Below are 17235 nucleotides of genomic sequence, written 5' to 3' on the forward strand. Positions count from 1 at the left end.
CTACACATGGACATCACCAGATGGTCAATAGCAAAATCATATTGATTGCATTTTTTTTGCAGCCAAAGACGGAGAAGCTTTATATAATTAGCAAAAACAAAACAGAGAGCTGACTGTGGCTCAGATCATGAACTCCTTATTGCAAAATTCAGACTTCAATTGAAGAAAGTGGGGAAAACCACTAAGCCATTCAGTTATGACCTAAATCAAATCCTTATGATTACACAATGGAAGTAACAAATAGATTCAAGGGATTAGATCTGATAGAATAACTGACAAACTAAGGACAGAGGTTTGCAACATTGTACAGTAGGCAGTGATCAAAACCATCCCCAAGAAAAAGAAATCCAAAAAGGCAAAATGGTTATCTGATGAGGCCTTACAAATAACTGAGAATGTTGCAGAATACACTACTCGAGAAACAAAGCACCACACTCAGAGAGTTGGAGAACTCAGGTTTATTACTCCTGTGGGCCCAGAGGAGTTAACACTTTAAGCTCTGAGCCCCGAACAAATGGGTTACAGGCTTTCTATATACACAGACAGGCACGATTAAGTGGGTTTGTGGTTTGCAGGGGCTAGGGCGATTGTAAAGAACAGGACAAGGGTGAGTGAGATAAGCTCCAGTTCCTAGTATTGTCAGTCCCCACTTTCTGAGACCTACGTGATCTAGACTTTGCAAGGAGCAAGCTGGATTACACAGTCAGAAGGAGCAGGAGGTTATGTAAAATTTTAACTTTGCCTCTTCATTCCCGCCTCTTGATGCTTCTATCACTCATTGCAGAAAGCATCATCTCATGTTTTGGTAGGACATTCAGAGCTCCCCATTGTTTAGGGGGCTATATTGAGCTATTACCATTTGGAACGTTATGGATTCAGTCTGAGAGGTTACGAACTGCTAATTACATTGAGAACGCAAGGGTCAAACAAGAGCTCCGCAAAGAGGATGAAGAGAGGACCTGTTAAAGGGAGAAGCCACAATAGAAGCCAGCTGCAGATACTGCTCTAATTACCCCAGGAATTAGCTAGCTCCTCTCTCCTTTTTATGATTTGTTCCCTTAGCTGTTGGGCCATCCCTGAGTATTTCTGATTGGTTTACATAAAGGCAGCATTCTTCATTTAAGAAGAGACAGAGTCCCCTCTTTTCAGCTGTCTGTAGGTCTAGCCCTCTCCTATTCTGTAAAACTACCTCAGCCAGGGAGTCTAGTTGGTCTTGTAATGAAAAGTATAGCAATAATACTGATTAGGGATAGAGGCCAGAGTTGACAATGAAAATCCATTAATACTTCAATAGCCAGATCCTCAAGCTTCCACTGTGAGTTGACGAGCCAGCTGCCAGAGTGTGGCTGGAGCAAGGCTGAAGAATCTTCAAGCCTCTGCCATGCATTGACTAGTCAGCTTCTGGAGTGACTAGAGTAAGGGTCAGCATTCTTCGTGGGTGAGGACCTTTGTCTTTGGAGCCAGACTTTGAGGAGGTTTTTGGGGTCCCTGCTTTCCAGGTGTCCTCATCACAGGAAGCTGCTGCCTTCTTGACTCTGGTGAGGTGGATCCAAGGGATGACATCATAACTTTAACAGCAGTAGGGGTTTCCAGGATGACAGTGTGAGGGCCTGTTCCAATTAGCTGAAGAAGTTCCTTCTTTTACTATTTAACCTGTATCTCATCTCCTGGCAGATAGGAATGAAGCCATTTGCCCCCCAAAAAGGGTGTCCTTTTAAAAGTTTCTTGGGCGATATGGCAGAACACTTTTCCAGGTCCTGGAGATGGACATCTCCAGGTCAGCTAGTTGTTGATGCTCTCCCTTGAGCTTTTCTATCACTGGGGGTGGTCTCTTGTATAAGATCTCAAAGGGAGAATAGCCTGAGGACCTTGGGGTGCATTTACGGAGGGAGAGGAGAGTCCACAGAATGATAAGGCAGCTTATTCTAGCACTGTCTGGGTATTGGCCGGGGGATATTCTTGTTGTACTACTACTTGGAGAAACAAACTCAACAAGAAAATTAAAGATATTTGGCCCAAAGATTGATAGACATAGGAAAGTTGCTGAGGGGCTAGCCAGGAGAACTAGGTCCAGACATTGGTTTGTGACAATTAGTGTTTCTTTAGATATGAGAAGATGCAAGAATTTGGACTCATAAAAATCTTTACCTGAAAACATCTGACTATCTGAAGGCATGTTTTCTGGGTTTTTCCCAGAGCACAGAGTACTTTATTTTTTGTTTCCACTCTGAATTCCTTTCAAGGTGGTGTTGAAGGTCAGCATCTTGTAGTGGTCATGATTTAATCCTTGTAGAGGCACCCTTGTAATGAAAAGTTGGCAAGGGCCAACTTCCAGTCAGCAGAGCCCCTTCATAGCCACATATTTTACCATGTTTGGGGGACACTTCATGGTCATTGTGTCCTACGATGCTGGGAAGGCTCATTCCCAGGTCTAACAAAGATTCCATTGACAAGCCACTCAGTGTTTTGTCACTAGACCAAACCTTGTAAGTAACAAAAGTCTCTGGATCATACCTGTCTTACTAGCCTCTTGGTCCAGGAAAATATTTCCCCTTGTTGTTTCTTCTCATATCTAGAGTTACATTACTACAATTATTGATCTCATATGGAACTGTATATCAGTATTTTATCACAGGCTCAGTCACACATTTGGTAACTTAAGAAATAATCTTCTGAAGCAAGCTACATAGAAAATAATATAGCTAACAGTTATTAGTAAGGTCACAAGCAAGAATTCAAGTCAAGAACTTTCATTGGGTACAGCCTGGTATACCGCATGTCATCTGACTCAGTTAAATGATTATAGCTAAGTGTTCATCTCCTGGTTGTACATCATGGAGCGTCTGACCTTTATCCAAAGACTGGATACTGAGATAAGCTTTAGAAACAATCTTAGAGCATCCTTTTTAATAACTTAATTCAAACTTTTAGCACTATAACATAATAAGGAACTATCTCAGAAGCGAGTCTTAGTAAGCACAGGTTTTAATTAACAAAACTAGAACTTAATATTCAGTTAAACATAATTTTTTTTTTATTTTTTGGAGAACTCATTGTGAGGGCATTAACACTGTAGCCAGGTAAGGCCTTAACCCATCAAATAAAAATGAGGTCTGTCAGGCAGCTTGGAAAAGCCAAGTGGCCATCTTGTATTTCCCATAGCCCTGGGACTTTGATTTTAAGCTATTGCTTATCCATTTTTAATTTCCTGATTTAGGAGCAGACTATTGCCATGTTTTAAGGACATCAGGATATCTAAATCTCACTCATGAAGGGATATTTTTTGTTGTTGTTGAAGCAGAATGAGCTTTGTCTACATGTACTGTAATCTTAAATAATGTTTATTTACTTTGTCAAAGTAACAAAAAGATTTTAAAAACAAATATAAACCACTTAAAGGCAAAGAAACTCATAATCTGTTATCAAAAGCTGCATTTTAAGAAAACTTTGTTCTCTAAATAGAGAGAAGACCAAATTCCGGTCTGGTACCAGCTTACTATTAATAACAAAATTTGTTTATCTGCTTAATCTTAGAAAGTCTTTTCTATAAATCTTGAAGAACTAGCAGTATTTTTCTAAAAGCATAAGAGTAAAACCATAGAAGGCATGTTTAAAATCTGATTCTATTGCAATTGGCAAAGAAACCTGGTCATAACACTTTAATATGATAACTAGAATTATAATTGACCATATTTTAGCAGGGCATATCAGAACTATATGAATTTTACACAATTTGAAGATATTTGTATTAGTAACATCAACCATATAGTATAATCTGAAAAGATTTATCACCCCTTCAACATGTAATTTAACATGTCCAATGAACCCAGGTAGCTTAATAGCTCTTTGGGATGTCTCAGGGGCCCTCTGAAGCATTCCAAAGTTAGTAGAAGTCAAGTTATTTAGGAAGCTTTGTCAATAAATATCAAAAGGGTTTATAACACTCAGTCAGGTAGGATCATATAAGTCACTGTGAAATAATAGTTATTCACTTAGCCAAAGTTAACAAAAGATTTTAAAGGTAAATATAGAACAGATCGATTAAGAGGTAAAAAAACTTAAATCTATTATTAAAAGCAGTTAAATATCTGAAGAAAGTATGTCCTCTTAGCAGAGGGAAAGGCCAACTTCATTTTGCACCAGCTTACTTTAAACTCATTTAGGTAAATTTAATTAAATCTATTTTAAATTTAGTCAGTCCTAACCATGCACAAAACTTTTTAGGGTTCACTTTCCACAAGCCTTTTAATCACTTTCTGTAACAGCCACGTGGAAGTCAGACCTACTTTTTTTCCCTTTATAAAATATAATTTTATTTTTTATATCTTCTTTACTAAAATCATACATCTTAATTCCTTATTAGATTAGCAAACAAACATTAATACTAATTATTTAATATTGATTATTAATTATTTTTATACACAGACAGGGTTTGGGGGTTTGCAGCAGCTAGGGCAATTGCAAAGAAGGACAAGGGTGAGTGAGATAAGCTCCAGTTTCTAGTATTGTGAATCCCCACTTTCTGAGACCTACATGATCTAGACTTTGCAAGGAGCAAGCTGGATTACAGAAGCAGAAGGAGCAGGAGGTTATGTAAAATTTTAACTTTTCCTCTTTAAGAAAAGAAGAGAAACTAAAGACAAAGGAGAAAAAGAAAGATATACCCATCTGAATGCAGAGTTCCAAAGAATAGCAAGGAGAGATAAGAAAGCCTTTCTCACTGATCAATGCAAAGAAATACAGGAACACAAGAGAATGAGAAAGACTAGAGATCTCTTCAAGAAAATTAGAGCTACCAACGGAATATTTCATGTAAAGATGGGCACAGTGAGGACAGAAATGGTATGGACCTAACAAAAGCAGAAGATATTAAGAAGAGGTGGGAGGAACACACAGAATTACTGTGCAAAAAAATCTTCACGACCCAGATAACCACAATGGTGTGATCACTCACCTAGAGCCAGACATTTTGGAGTGCAAAGTCAAGCATCACTATGAACAAAGTTAGTGGAGGTGATGGAATTCCAGCTGAGCTTTTTTAAATCCTAAAAGATGATGCTGTGAAAGTGCTGCACTCAATATGCCATCAAATTTGAAAAACTCAACAGTGGCCACAGGACTGAAAAAAGGTCAGTTTTCATCCCAATCCCAAAGAAAGGCAATGTCAAAGAATACTCAAACTACCACAAAATTTCACTCATTTCACATGCTGGAAAAGTAGTGCTCAAAATCCTTCAAGCTAGGCTTCAGCAGTATCTGAACTGAGAACTTCCAGATGTACCAGCTGGATTTAGAAAAGGCAGAGAAACCAGAGATGAAATTGCCAACATCTGTTGGATCATAGACAAAACAAGAGAGTTCCAGAAAAATATTTAGTTCTGCTTCATTGACTATGGTAAAGCCTTTGACTGTATGAATCACAACAAACTGTTGAAAAATATTAAAGAGTTGGGAATACCAGACCACTTTACCTGTCACCTGAGAAACCTGTTTACAGGTCAAGAAGCAACAGTTAGAACCATACATGCAACAATGGACTGGTTCAAAATTGGGAAAGGAATATGTCAAGTCTGTATCTTATCCTGTTTATTTAGATTATATACTGAGTACATCATGAGAAATGCCAGGCTGGATGAAGCAAAAGCTGGAATCAAGATTATCAGGAGAAATACCAATAACCACAGTTATGTAGATTATATGCAGTTTATACCATCCGTATGGCAGAAAGTGAAGAGGAACTAAAGAACTTATTGATGAAGGTGAAAAAGAAGAGTGAAAAAGCTGGGTTAAAACTCAACATTCAAAAAACTAAAATCATGGCTTCCGATAACATCACTTCATGGCAAATAGATGGGAAAACAGTGGAAACAGTGACAGAATTTATTTTCTTGGGCTCCAAAATCACTGCTGATGGTGACTGCAGCCATGAAATTAAAAGGCACTTGCTCCTTGGAAGAAAAGATATGACAAACCTAGACAGAGCATTAAAAAGTGGAGACATTAGTTTGCCGACTAAGGTCCATATAGTCAAAGCTATGGTTTTTCTAGTAGTCATGTATGGACGTGAGAGTAGACCATCAAGAAGGCTGAGCGCTAAATAATTGATACTTTTGAACTGTGGTGTTGGAAGAAACTCTTGAGAGCCCCTTGGACAGCAAGGATTTCAAGCCAGTCATTATTAAAGGAAATCAGCCTTGAATATCCATTGGAAAGACTGATATTGAAGTTGATGCTCTAATACTTTGGCACCTGCTGTGAAGACCTGACTCATTAGAAAAGACCCTAATGCTGGGAAAGATTGAAGGCAGAAGGAGAAGGGGACAAAAGAGGAGGAAATGGTTGGATGGCATCACCGACTCGATGGATAGGAGTATGAGGAAGCTTTGGGAATTGATGAAAGACAAAGAAGCCTGGCGTGCTGCAGTCCACAGGGTCACAAAGAGTCAGACACGACTGAGTGACTGAGCAACAGTCTCTTCTAGTCACATCAGAATCTTGGAAGAATGATTCTTTGCACATGGTTTAAAGTTGGATTCAGAAAAATTTTCTCAAGCTTTTTCTCGCTAAGAGAATTGAATTTATATATCTGAAATATCTCCCAGGTGAACAATGAGGTACAAATAATATATGGACCTTATACATTGAAAGTATGGTTAATTATATATTGATTGATGTGACTACAAGGAAAGCATTATTTTAATCACCTTGATACCTGTACTATTAATGTGAAACAAGAAGTTGAGGACATATCTAAGTTTTACTGAAGAAAGCATACTTCTGAAAACAGTCTCTTCAAACCTGAAGAAGTTAATGACAGAGAATTTCTAAGCATCTTTAAAAAGAAAAAAAAAAAAAGTAAAAAATAATGCTTTAAAAGTCACAAGGATAAAATGGCCTGGAATTAAAAAGAAGTAAATGACATAGAGGGTTTCTCAGGTAGTTCTAGTGGTAAAGAGCCTGCCTGACAATGAGAGAGACATGGGTTCGATCCTGAGTTGAAAAGATACCCTGGAGAAGGGCATGGAAACCTACTCCAGTATTCTTGCCTGGAGAATCCCATGGACAGAGGAGCCTGGTGGATTATGGTCCTTAGTTCGCAAAGAGTCAGACACAACTGAAGTGACTTAGCACACACGCATATGACATTTGAAGGAATTTAAGAGTAAAGAGAGACAATCTGAGCTTTTAATGGATGGTAGAAAGAACTGGATATGATTGTAAAAACTTAAATCGGTAATTAAGAGCATCTCCAGTAATGCAGTTGAGATTAATTCAATAATGAGAGAAATGTAAGAAACCATTGACTATGCATTGTGCTATATGAAAACACATATTTTAAGAAGTTATATATGCTTCAGGTAAAACAGTGATATGGCAGAAATAAAAATCAAATTCACAACTAAAATGCAAAAGAAGAAAATACAAAGAAAGGTGTTGACAGACTAGCACAAAATATTTAAATGTATGAATGTTAAAAATACTACAAACAAAAGTCATAATTACATATATATATATGCACATATGCCACATACATATATACATAAGCCTCTGACATGTAAATTTCATAAAGGAAGTATTTTGAATATATTACCAGCTTTGATGCCCAATTCAAACCATAATTTTAAAAATTCTAAAATATAGATCAATTATTATATGTTCATAATTTTATACACACACCCAGACACATAACATGGTCATTGGGTGTATGTCTGTGTGTTTGAAAGTAATATAACAATCTTTCAAATTAACTAATTTAGGATGATGGAATTATTTACATTTTGGTTATATTTTTTCCAACGTTTCTACAACAAAATCTGAGTACTTTTATCGTTCAAAGAAAACTGCAAATAGATAACTTTCTTTTTAAATCATAAGCCATTAACTGACTTACAGTTAAATATGAAGAATTTATATTAGCAAAGCTATAATGAACGTAAAGCAATTTTCTTTAAAGGTTAATCTACTAACTCTTATTCCTATTCAGTTAGGATTTATTGGTGTTTAGGTTTGCTTGCTTTGCTTGTGTAAAGGACTTTTTGATGAATGTGTGTTCTTCCTAACAGTTTTAATAAAAGCATATCTCTTTCACAGTGCCAACCAAGCCTGGAATAGCCCCTAACTTATGTAAACGTTAACCTGAGTTTTTTTCTCCTTCTTCACTTTCACAATTCTCTATTCTTGTCACTGTACATTCTTACTCCAAACTATTTTTTTTTAAATCAACCAATTCAGGATGGAAAACATGCTCAGAAAGTTTTCCCACAGATACACATTTTAATTTAGCCCTGGCATCTGAGGACTGAAAGCATCCATTAAGTGAAGCTCCAGGCAGGTGCCAGTCAAGATGTTTTTACACTTGATCATTATGAGTAGCTCACAGGGCAATAGACAGAGATTCCACTGAAAACAAAAGCTGTGTTGAAATGCATGGATAACCTTGAGTGCTAGGGGCAGGCTGTGAATACAGACTCCGCATTTTCCATCTCTGTCTCAAAAATGCCACAGCCACATTGCTACTCTTGGGGGAAAGGATCAAAGGCATTATACAAAATTGGTGATTAACTGGTAGCCCAAGGAGACCCAGGGTAGGTGCAGGAGATACCTCAGACTGCTAAATAAAGAGCAGCTATATCAGTAGCATTTCTGTAGGTCTATTTCCGGTCTTGAAATACTCTTGAACTTGATTATCCATTACTCTGCCTCAGAAATCTTGCCAAGGCATCTTGGATACACTTGGGTTGCCTGTGAAATTTAATGACATCAGAGGAAAATGAGTGACACAGAAGAAACTATCAAATTTGCCCACCTCACACTTTTGCCATGTTTTTTCTACCTATGTTTCTTTAAACCAACCTAAAAACATTGTAAGAAACATGTCTTAAATTTTTGGTTTGTTACCCTCTGCTTCCAATTTTCCCAAGCATTTATTCAGATGATAAAGCCTCTTCTCTAATTCTCTCATTTCTGTTATGGTAATGATATTACTTTTCCACATATGAATAGCTTATCTCCACAGCTCAGGAGGTAGAGACTGGATCTCAAGTTACTTTACATCCCAAGGAATCCCAGTAAAGTATACGACATGCAGAGTAGAAACAGCTGCTGATTATTTCGCTAATGATTAAGAAGATGAGGAATATTGATAAACCACAAAAGAGTTTGTTATCACTTACATATACTAATGTAAAGAAAAAATCATTTCAATAATTCAAGATGAATACACATCTTTTCCTCTTCAGATGGACCATCTATTATACAATTACTTGGGCTTATTTAGCTTTTCTATGACTACCAAACCATCATGACAAGAACAGGTTGAGTACTATCAATATTAATGAATTAATGTGCACATTTAAGTCAACTCAAATGCTCCTTTTATGGAAGCATCTTTACATAATTTTGTCTGAAGTTCAGTTCAGTTCAGTTGAGTCACTCAGTTGTGTCCTGTTTCAACCAGGACTACGAAATGTAGCTAATATATTGTAAAGGAGATTGGTGACCCAGTGACGTGATAGTACAGCTATACCCTGTGCTCTTGCTTGCTTCCTCCTCCAAGGATGTGTAGACTGACTATACTGTCATCAGTAAACATTTAGTAGACAACCATAAAATACCTGGTATGTAGACACAAATCAGGCAGAGTAAATGTGCCTTATGAAAGTGAAAGTGGAAGTTCATTTCCTAATAACAGGAAAATTATTAGGAAAGTTCTTTTTAATAGCAACACCTAGTTAATGGGAGTGTTAGGATTGCTTCATTGTTTGACAATTTGTGCATTTTTAATTCCATACTCAGCCTATTTGGTCTAGTATAGTGACATTTAGATTACATGGCAAGGGAAAGAGACAAATATTCAGGAAAATAATCTAATAAGCAGACAAATAACATATTAAAAAAAGTCCTCTGATATTAGCACCTGTTTATAAATGAACCAAAATCAGAATTTTTCTTTAAAATCACATGCAATGGGCACAGTTCTGCATTCCAAATGGGAAAATACAAGAGCAATGTTTAGGTCACATTAGCATTTGATCCTGTCCAAGACATTGTACAAGGTAATTGAATTGTCTAATTTGCAGCTGAATTGTTTTAGTTGTTCCTTCCATAGCTCATTATTGAATGGAAATCAACTCCCATAAAGAAGAATTTACACAAAAATCCTATCTTTTCTTTCCATTGACCTGAGCCTGGTTGCTTCATAATGAGTAAATAAACAATCTAGAACTTTAATCAGTATTGTTATACTCCTGAAAACTGCTCTGCTACATGTGTCACTTTTGTTTTCTACAATAATTTAAATTATATTGGCAAATGAGGAAGAAACTACAGACCATTTCTTTGAGATGGGGTGAACCAGACGTCAGCATTAACTCTACCTGATTGAAGAGCCTATATGATTAGGATGAACATAACCCACACTGGAGAAAGCAAAGTCAGGAGAATAACAAGAGCTTGATATAGTTCTAATTACAGTGGGGAAGGATTTCAGCATCATGCCAAAGTAAAATATGGGAGGCACCTTTTCATTTGCAGACTGTTCATTAGGTGTAAGAGACTTTCTCTCTCTTTAGGAAATGCTATTAGTAGGACAGTGACTTATACCTGAACTTTAAAAAGGCAGCTTTATTTTCAGTATATTATACTGAACTGGAATTATTATATTTAAAGGTTTTATTATTAATTCACAGAAGATTAGCAACAGTGCTAAAACTATGAGTAAAAACCTACTGATTAGTATTCACTAGGAATGAAGGATTATAGATCAATAATGATAAAGATAACTATTATATTTCAACAATAGCTAGCAATAGCATTGTCAAAGGTTAAATTTTGTTGTTTACGATTTCAATTTTTACCATGATCATGTTTACTTTGAGATCTAGCACCATGCAAATCAGGATTTAATACTGTATTTTTCACTTGATATAAAAATATATTCATACAGCTTAAAACAGACAAAGAAAGCAATATTCCCAGAAGCTTCCAAGGCAGATGAAATGAAAATTACAAGTCTGTCATTCAATTAAATAAAACATAAAGCTTAGAAAATTAATAAATCATTCAACTGTTTCATTTGAAAAGTGCATTGAAATCTCATTCATTAAAATTTGACTATAAGAATTTATTCAAAGAGTACCTTTCTGAAAAATTATATGGCTGTTCATGGCATATATACATCTCGTCTAGCAGAGTAATTTACACTGATTAAAATTAGGCATAGTTTATGCTTTACACGTTGAACTTTTATGGTTTTAGACCCAAGATCTAATTTCCTTGGAAATGTAATTTTAGGTCAAATGCAGGTTAAGTATGGGCAATAGTGTCCACTCAACCTCTCACTTCCCCATTTCCAGAGAAATAAGCAAACACCAATTCCATTTAGTGGACTAAGTCACATAAACAGTAGCCATTTGAATGATTCAGATAGACTTCATCTCCAAGAGGCTGACTCCTTACTCTGATGTGGCCACTACCAGCTCACCAGGGTACTAAGAAGGGTGACACACGCATGCCATACTAGTTTTCTTGCCTTTAAGTCTTGGTATATATTCAGAAATGATCATCCTACCTGCAATCACAAAGAAATCATCCATGAGGAGGAAATATTGAATATATTTTTGGGTCAGCCAAAAGGTTCATCTAGGTTTTTCTGCAAAATGGCTCTAATAGTGCTTAGCTGTCCTTAAAATAATTCCAAACAGTTTTATTATACTGTATTATGACAGCAATCATATCAGCATGCATTGAAAAAGTTATCAAAGTTGGTGAATTTTTGTGTAGCTATTTTAATATTGAAGGTAGAAGAAAAAAAAACAAAAATTTCCAGCATATTATCTTTTATTATTTAAAGGTAGAAACTCAACTGAGATGCAAGAAAGATTTGTGCATGTATAAGGAAGATGCTGTGACTGACTGAACATGTTAAAAGTGGTTTGGGAAGTTTCATGCCGTAGATTTTTCACAGGAAGATGCCCCACATTTGGGTAGACCAGTTGAATTTGATAGCAATTCAACTGAGACATTATTTGAGAATAATCAGTGTTACGCCATGGAGGAGATAGCAGACATACTCAAAATATCCACATCAAGTGCTGAAAATAATTTGCACCAGCCTAGTTATGCTAATTGCTTTGATGTTTGGGTTCCACATAAGTTAAACAAAAACAAAAAAATCTCTTTGATCATATTTCTGCATGCAAGTCTCTACTTAAATGTAACAAAACTGTTCCATTTTTAAAACAAATCATAACAGGCAGTAAAAGGTAGATCTTGTACAATTATGTGGAATGGAAGATATCATGGAGAAAGGGAAATGAACCACCACCAGCCACTCCAAAGGCTGGTCTTCATCCAAAGGTGATATTGTGTATACGGTGGGATTGGAAGGGAATCCTCTATTATGAGCTCCTTTTGGAAAACCAAACAATTAATTCCAAGTACTACTCACAGTTAGACCAACTGAAGGCAGCACTCAACAAAAAGCGTCTGGGATTAGTCAACTTTATGCACAATCTTCCATCAGGATATCACAAGACCACATGTTTCTTTGATAATTGGGCAAAAGCTATTACAGTTTCATTTGAAAGTTCTGATTCATTCCTTATATTCATCACTTCAGATATCTGTTTATTTTTTATAGTTTTTTAAAAAATTATCTCTGTCATACATAAACTAAACTGCAACAGATTGTACTTTTGGAGGGACAAAACAATTAAAAATCATCGCTCTTTTCCAGTTGTCGCACAAAGAAACAAAGTCTGAGACTCTAAGATCCTTTTCTTCCAGCACAGAAATATACTCACTTTTAAAAGCAGAATACAATGCACTAAAATGTCAATACAAATACAAACAGGAACAGAATATGAGTTCCTCCTTGCGGGACACTTGTTATGAATTTGCTGCAACTAAGATGTTCCTTAGTTGCTGGTTTTCATATCATTCTTAACCATTTGTGGGGCATTCAGATCACTAAAATTAGAGTCTCTTGCACATTCAAAACAACTAATGTTTACAGATCTTCACAAGGCAAATGGCACTGTATTAGGCAGTATAAGTGGCACCTGAAAATCAACACACTATAGGTTGACACTTTCTCTACAGATTTAAGTTATAAACTCCATTACTGTTTTCTTTTTTTTGGCATGCTACTCACAATAAATGTCAAAGCTGAAATTCACCATAAAAGATATGAATAATACCAAAAGTAATGAAACTGAATTTGCCTTTGGTTTCCAAATAGATTAAAATAGTAATTCCAATCAAAGCTCCTCAAAAACATCCAGTTACTGTTGATTACAAGGAAGTTAAGAAGGTGGAGGAATTCAACAGGGCACTGTATTTCACTGGTGACAGCAGAGAGAGCTTGCAATGACATGCTATGAATTTTATGTTAGGGGCACTGCACTACACATAAAAATACTTGAAACATTTGTATTAAAGATCCCTCAAACAATACACCTAAATCCCAGAAAAAAATGTTATGAATACTGTTTCTGCCTAGTACATTAACCAATGTTTAAAAAAAAATAATCTAACATGGGAATTCTCTCCTAGTTACAGCCCCCCAACCCCTCAAAAGGCCACAAAGTGCATTCACAAAGAGTTGTTCTTAAGATAAAGCCATTGCACACGACGTACAGTTCCTGTATACTGAAATGAATACTACACAGGAGTTTAATGGTATAAGCTTCATATAACAGTATAGCAACATCCATAAGCCAAAGTATTTAATATTATAGACTTACACCAAATATCTTCATAAGGGCCATGCATATAATACAGTTAAGGTATTAAAAGGTGCAGTTGAACTCAACAGCAAAATGTAAAAGCTATCTCCTGTTAACATACTTAATCTGAATTAATTTTCAACTTTTTTTATGATTTACCATTCAAGAAATTAGGATGTAATAAATTTCTTATCCAAAGTAGTTTGTTGACTTATAAAACTATAAGTCAATTAGGATCCCTACCTACTCAATCAGATAACAGAGGCCCTTCTTCTATGAATGTTTATGCTGCCCTGGATACTTAAAATGTTGCCTTAAAAAGAAAAGCAGCTTTTAAGGGCAAAACTGAAAATTATCATTTTCTCTACTAAATAAACGCAATGTATGCAGATCTTTCAGAAATAATCCAAAGGTTCAAATACTTAAAGTGAGACCAGAGAAAGATTCAGAAGCAGTACATTTTTTTTCCACTTTAAAAAAAAAAAAGAAAGAAAATGATACCTAGGTATGATGGATGATAATTCAAGTTCATAATTAATAAGTAACTGCAAAGACATTGCATTCATTCACTTATCATTAGGTTAGAAAAGATAAGAGGACATGCTCAAGTTATCGAAATGGCCAAGAATCAGCATTTTACAGGCTTATTCTGCCCCAAACTATTACCACTTAAGTTGATACATTAAACAATTTTAGTGTTCACATTGGGCCAAACATAAAGCACCTGTGAGCAGTAGAAACCAAAACATTTTAAAGCTAAAAGTAAGCCCAATATTTGGACTCTACTTTATTTGTCAAAAACAGTGGCTACTAATATCAAACAATTAACTTTAAAATACAGTGCCAGATCCTCTCAAGGAAATGTAAATACTAGTATTGTTACTTTCCAATTTTATGGGAACTATACGGAAGCCAGAAGTTAGAAATTTATGACTGTTAATACTTTCTTTGGATAGTTCTAGTATAGTATATGGTTACGGATGGCTTTGTCTAGAAGACTGGAAAAGTGCTCATGGGATAAACACTATACTCTGGTTGCCATAAATCAAAAAAAAAATGCCAACGGTATCCTGTGGACATGATAGAGAAAATGGCAATTTTGAGGAAAGAGTGCTTCTAAAGGCTTTTCTTGGAGGCAGCCATGTTTGTTTGTTTGTTTGTTTTCACGTTACTACATCCTCTAAGTCCATCTGTCTGATACACTTCAGGGACACACTGGAAAGCACCCATTGGCTTTTCCCCACGGTTCCTTGCATCAAGCTGTAATCAAGTCTTTATAAGCCAAATGGGGTTGGTGGCTGTGATTGCAGTAAAACGAGGTTTAAGTTAGTCCATAATTCCACAGGAAGTGACCTGCAGATGGGGAGCATGAGATGACACGATCTCACTCTTTTCTGGGGAGAAATGTACAGTAGATGCCCGCCATTGCAGGTGAAATCATGTGTACCTGGGTAGAATCAGGATCAAACGAACGATTCAACTTTTCCTTGCCGTTTGAATAAGCAGCAAACTATATTGCTCTGGAAGGGGCCACCACCACCAAATTGAGGCCTAATCCTCTAAACAGGGAACCGAGGCCCTTCTTTTTCCAAGATCACCTTTAGACAATGAAGAGGTCCAGGAGACACTACTCCATTGACCCTGGCTCCGGCCGTGGTGCTCAGCTGAACTGCAGAGATACAAAGTGTCACAGAAGATGACCGCAGCCGTGTTTTCACAACTTCCAGCGGACGTGTCAGAATAGCTCTCCCTGCACCACCGCATCCTCTGGCCAACACGTGCACCAGCGTGTGCTTCTGGCTCATTCTGTCCTCCGCATGTCCTCTGGGCGCTGAGGCGGGAAGCGGATCCGGCCGTTGGCATAAGCCGCAGCTTCCCCAGGGCTGGAGCATTGGGCGCCCCAGGGACGGGAGGAGCGCGGATGGAGACTCGGCTGCGGAAAGAGCCCCTGCTGCCCTACCATGGCGCTGTAGCCGCCTCCCGCCCTGGCCCAGCACTCACCATCTGCGCTAGAGGGCTGTTTATTTTATAATTTACAAAATTCTCTTGATGGAAAACATTTAAATTCCCTGGAAGACTGTAAAAGATACCTGAAACAGTTGTTTACTTAAAAAGGTTAAAAAAAGTTTTGGGAGGATGGCATTACGAAGTTTCCCGAAAAATGACAGAAGGTAGTGGAACAAAATTGTGAACAACCGGTTCAAAAAAGTTATTCGGGATGGGGAGGGAGGTGGAAAGAGGGTTCAGGATGAGGAACACATGTAAACCCATGGCTGATTCATGTCAATGTATGGCAAAAACCACTACAATATTGTAAAGTAATTAGCCCTCAACTAAAATAAATAAATTTATTAAAAAAAAGTTATTCGTGAAAATGAAATATATGTTTTTAAATTTTTTTTACTTCAAGTGGAAATGGAATATGTGTCTATTTTTACTTTACTTTTTGACCAACCCAATACAATTGGTTCAATTTCTTAAATTAAACACAGATAATCTTAAAATAAAATAACTTAGTTTTACTCTCATGTCCTATGTTCTCTAAATTTCTTCATATGTTAAAACATAATCATAGTATTGCAAATCCTGATATTGTGGACTAAATCTCTAAATGATATTTTGTTTTGTTCTACTTTCTTTTCTTTTCAGTGGTGTTTAGAAAAGATTTCAGGCTTTAGAGAGAAGAAATCTGAGTTTAAATCCTACCTCTTCAAATAAACTTGTAATTTTAGTTAATAACCACACTGAGTTTCTTTAAAATTAAAATAGTACCAAACGTGAACTAAACAATGTCACTTGCTATCTGGCTCTATAAGGATTAAGTCACCAGCCAGAGCAGTAGCTGACCTTCAACATCCCCTGAAAGGAGTTCTGGGTGGAGGTCAAGAGTGAGATACTCTGTACTCTGGTTAAAATTGACAGAACAGACCTACAGATACTTAGATATTTTAGGGGATTTTATGGGCCCAGTTTCTTAAATCTTCTCATGTCTAGAAAAGCACTAGAACTGTTAATGGACATGTGTGCTCCCTGTAATTAGCATCAACCTTCAACTAAAATGTGTGATGGTTGTATGTACCTCCTTCACCAATTTCCTTACCAATGACATTCCCCTGCCTCTTTGAAGCAGTCCCTCAAAGCTATCTGAGAAGTTGCCTCCCAGGTTATAGTCCTCAGTAAGCTCCAAATACAACTTCACAACTCACACATTGCATGTTTATTTTAGTCCATGCGACCTTGTACCAATGTTATGCCCCTTAGGAGAGGAAACATTTATGAAGCCTCTGATATAAAAAGTCTTCAGGAAATGGTAGCCTTTAAAAAGAGATCTCTAATGAAGTAAATGCAATTGTTTATGTTTAGGGAATATAATAATGTAAATTCTTACAACATTTTCTAATACAGGATGTTCTAAACTGTCTTTAAAAGTGGTTTTGTGAAGCAGGGTACTTGCCTAAATGCATCAATAATCCCTATAATGTATTTGGTTTAACTATAAATTATTTCA

The 17235-nt window shown here is 36.6% G+C and overlaps 1 pseudogene; it reads right to left on the minus strand.

Moving 5' to 3' along the window:
- LOC145521878 (solute carrier family 25 member 36-like) overlaps positions 1 to 15532 on the minus strand; it is a 61407-nt pseudogene extending 45875 nt beyond the window's left edge.
- Between the last annotated feature and the right edge of the window lie 1703 nt (positions 15533 to 17235).

Source organism: Giraffa tippelskirchi, chromosome 9, assembly GCF_054371585.1.
Source record: "Giraffa tippelskirchi isolate mGirTip1 chromosome 9, T2T-mGirTip1v1.2.pri, whole genome shotgun sequence".
NCBI lineage: Eukaryota > Metazoa > Chordata > Mammalia > Artiodactyla > Giraffidae > Giraffa > Giraffa tippelskirchi.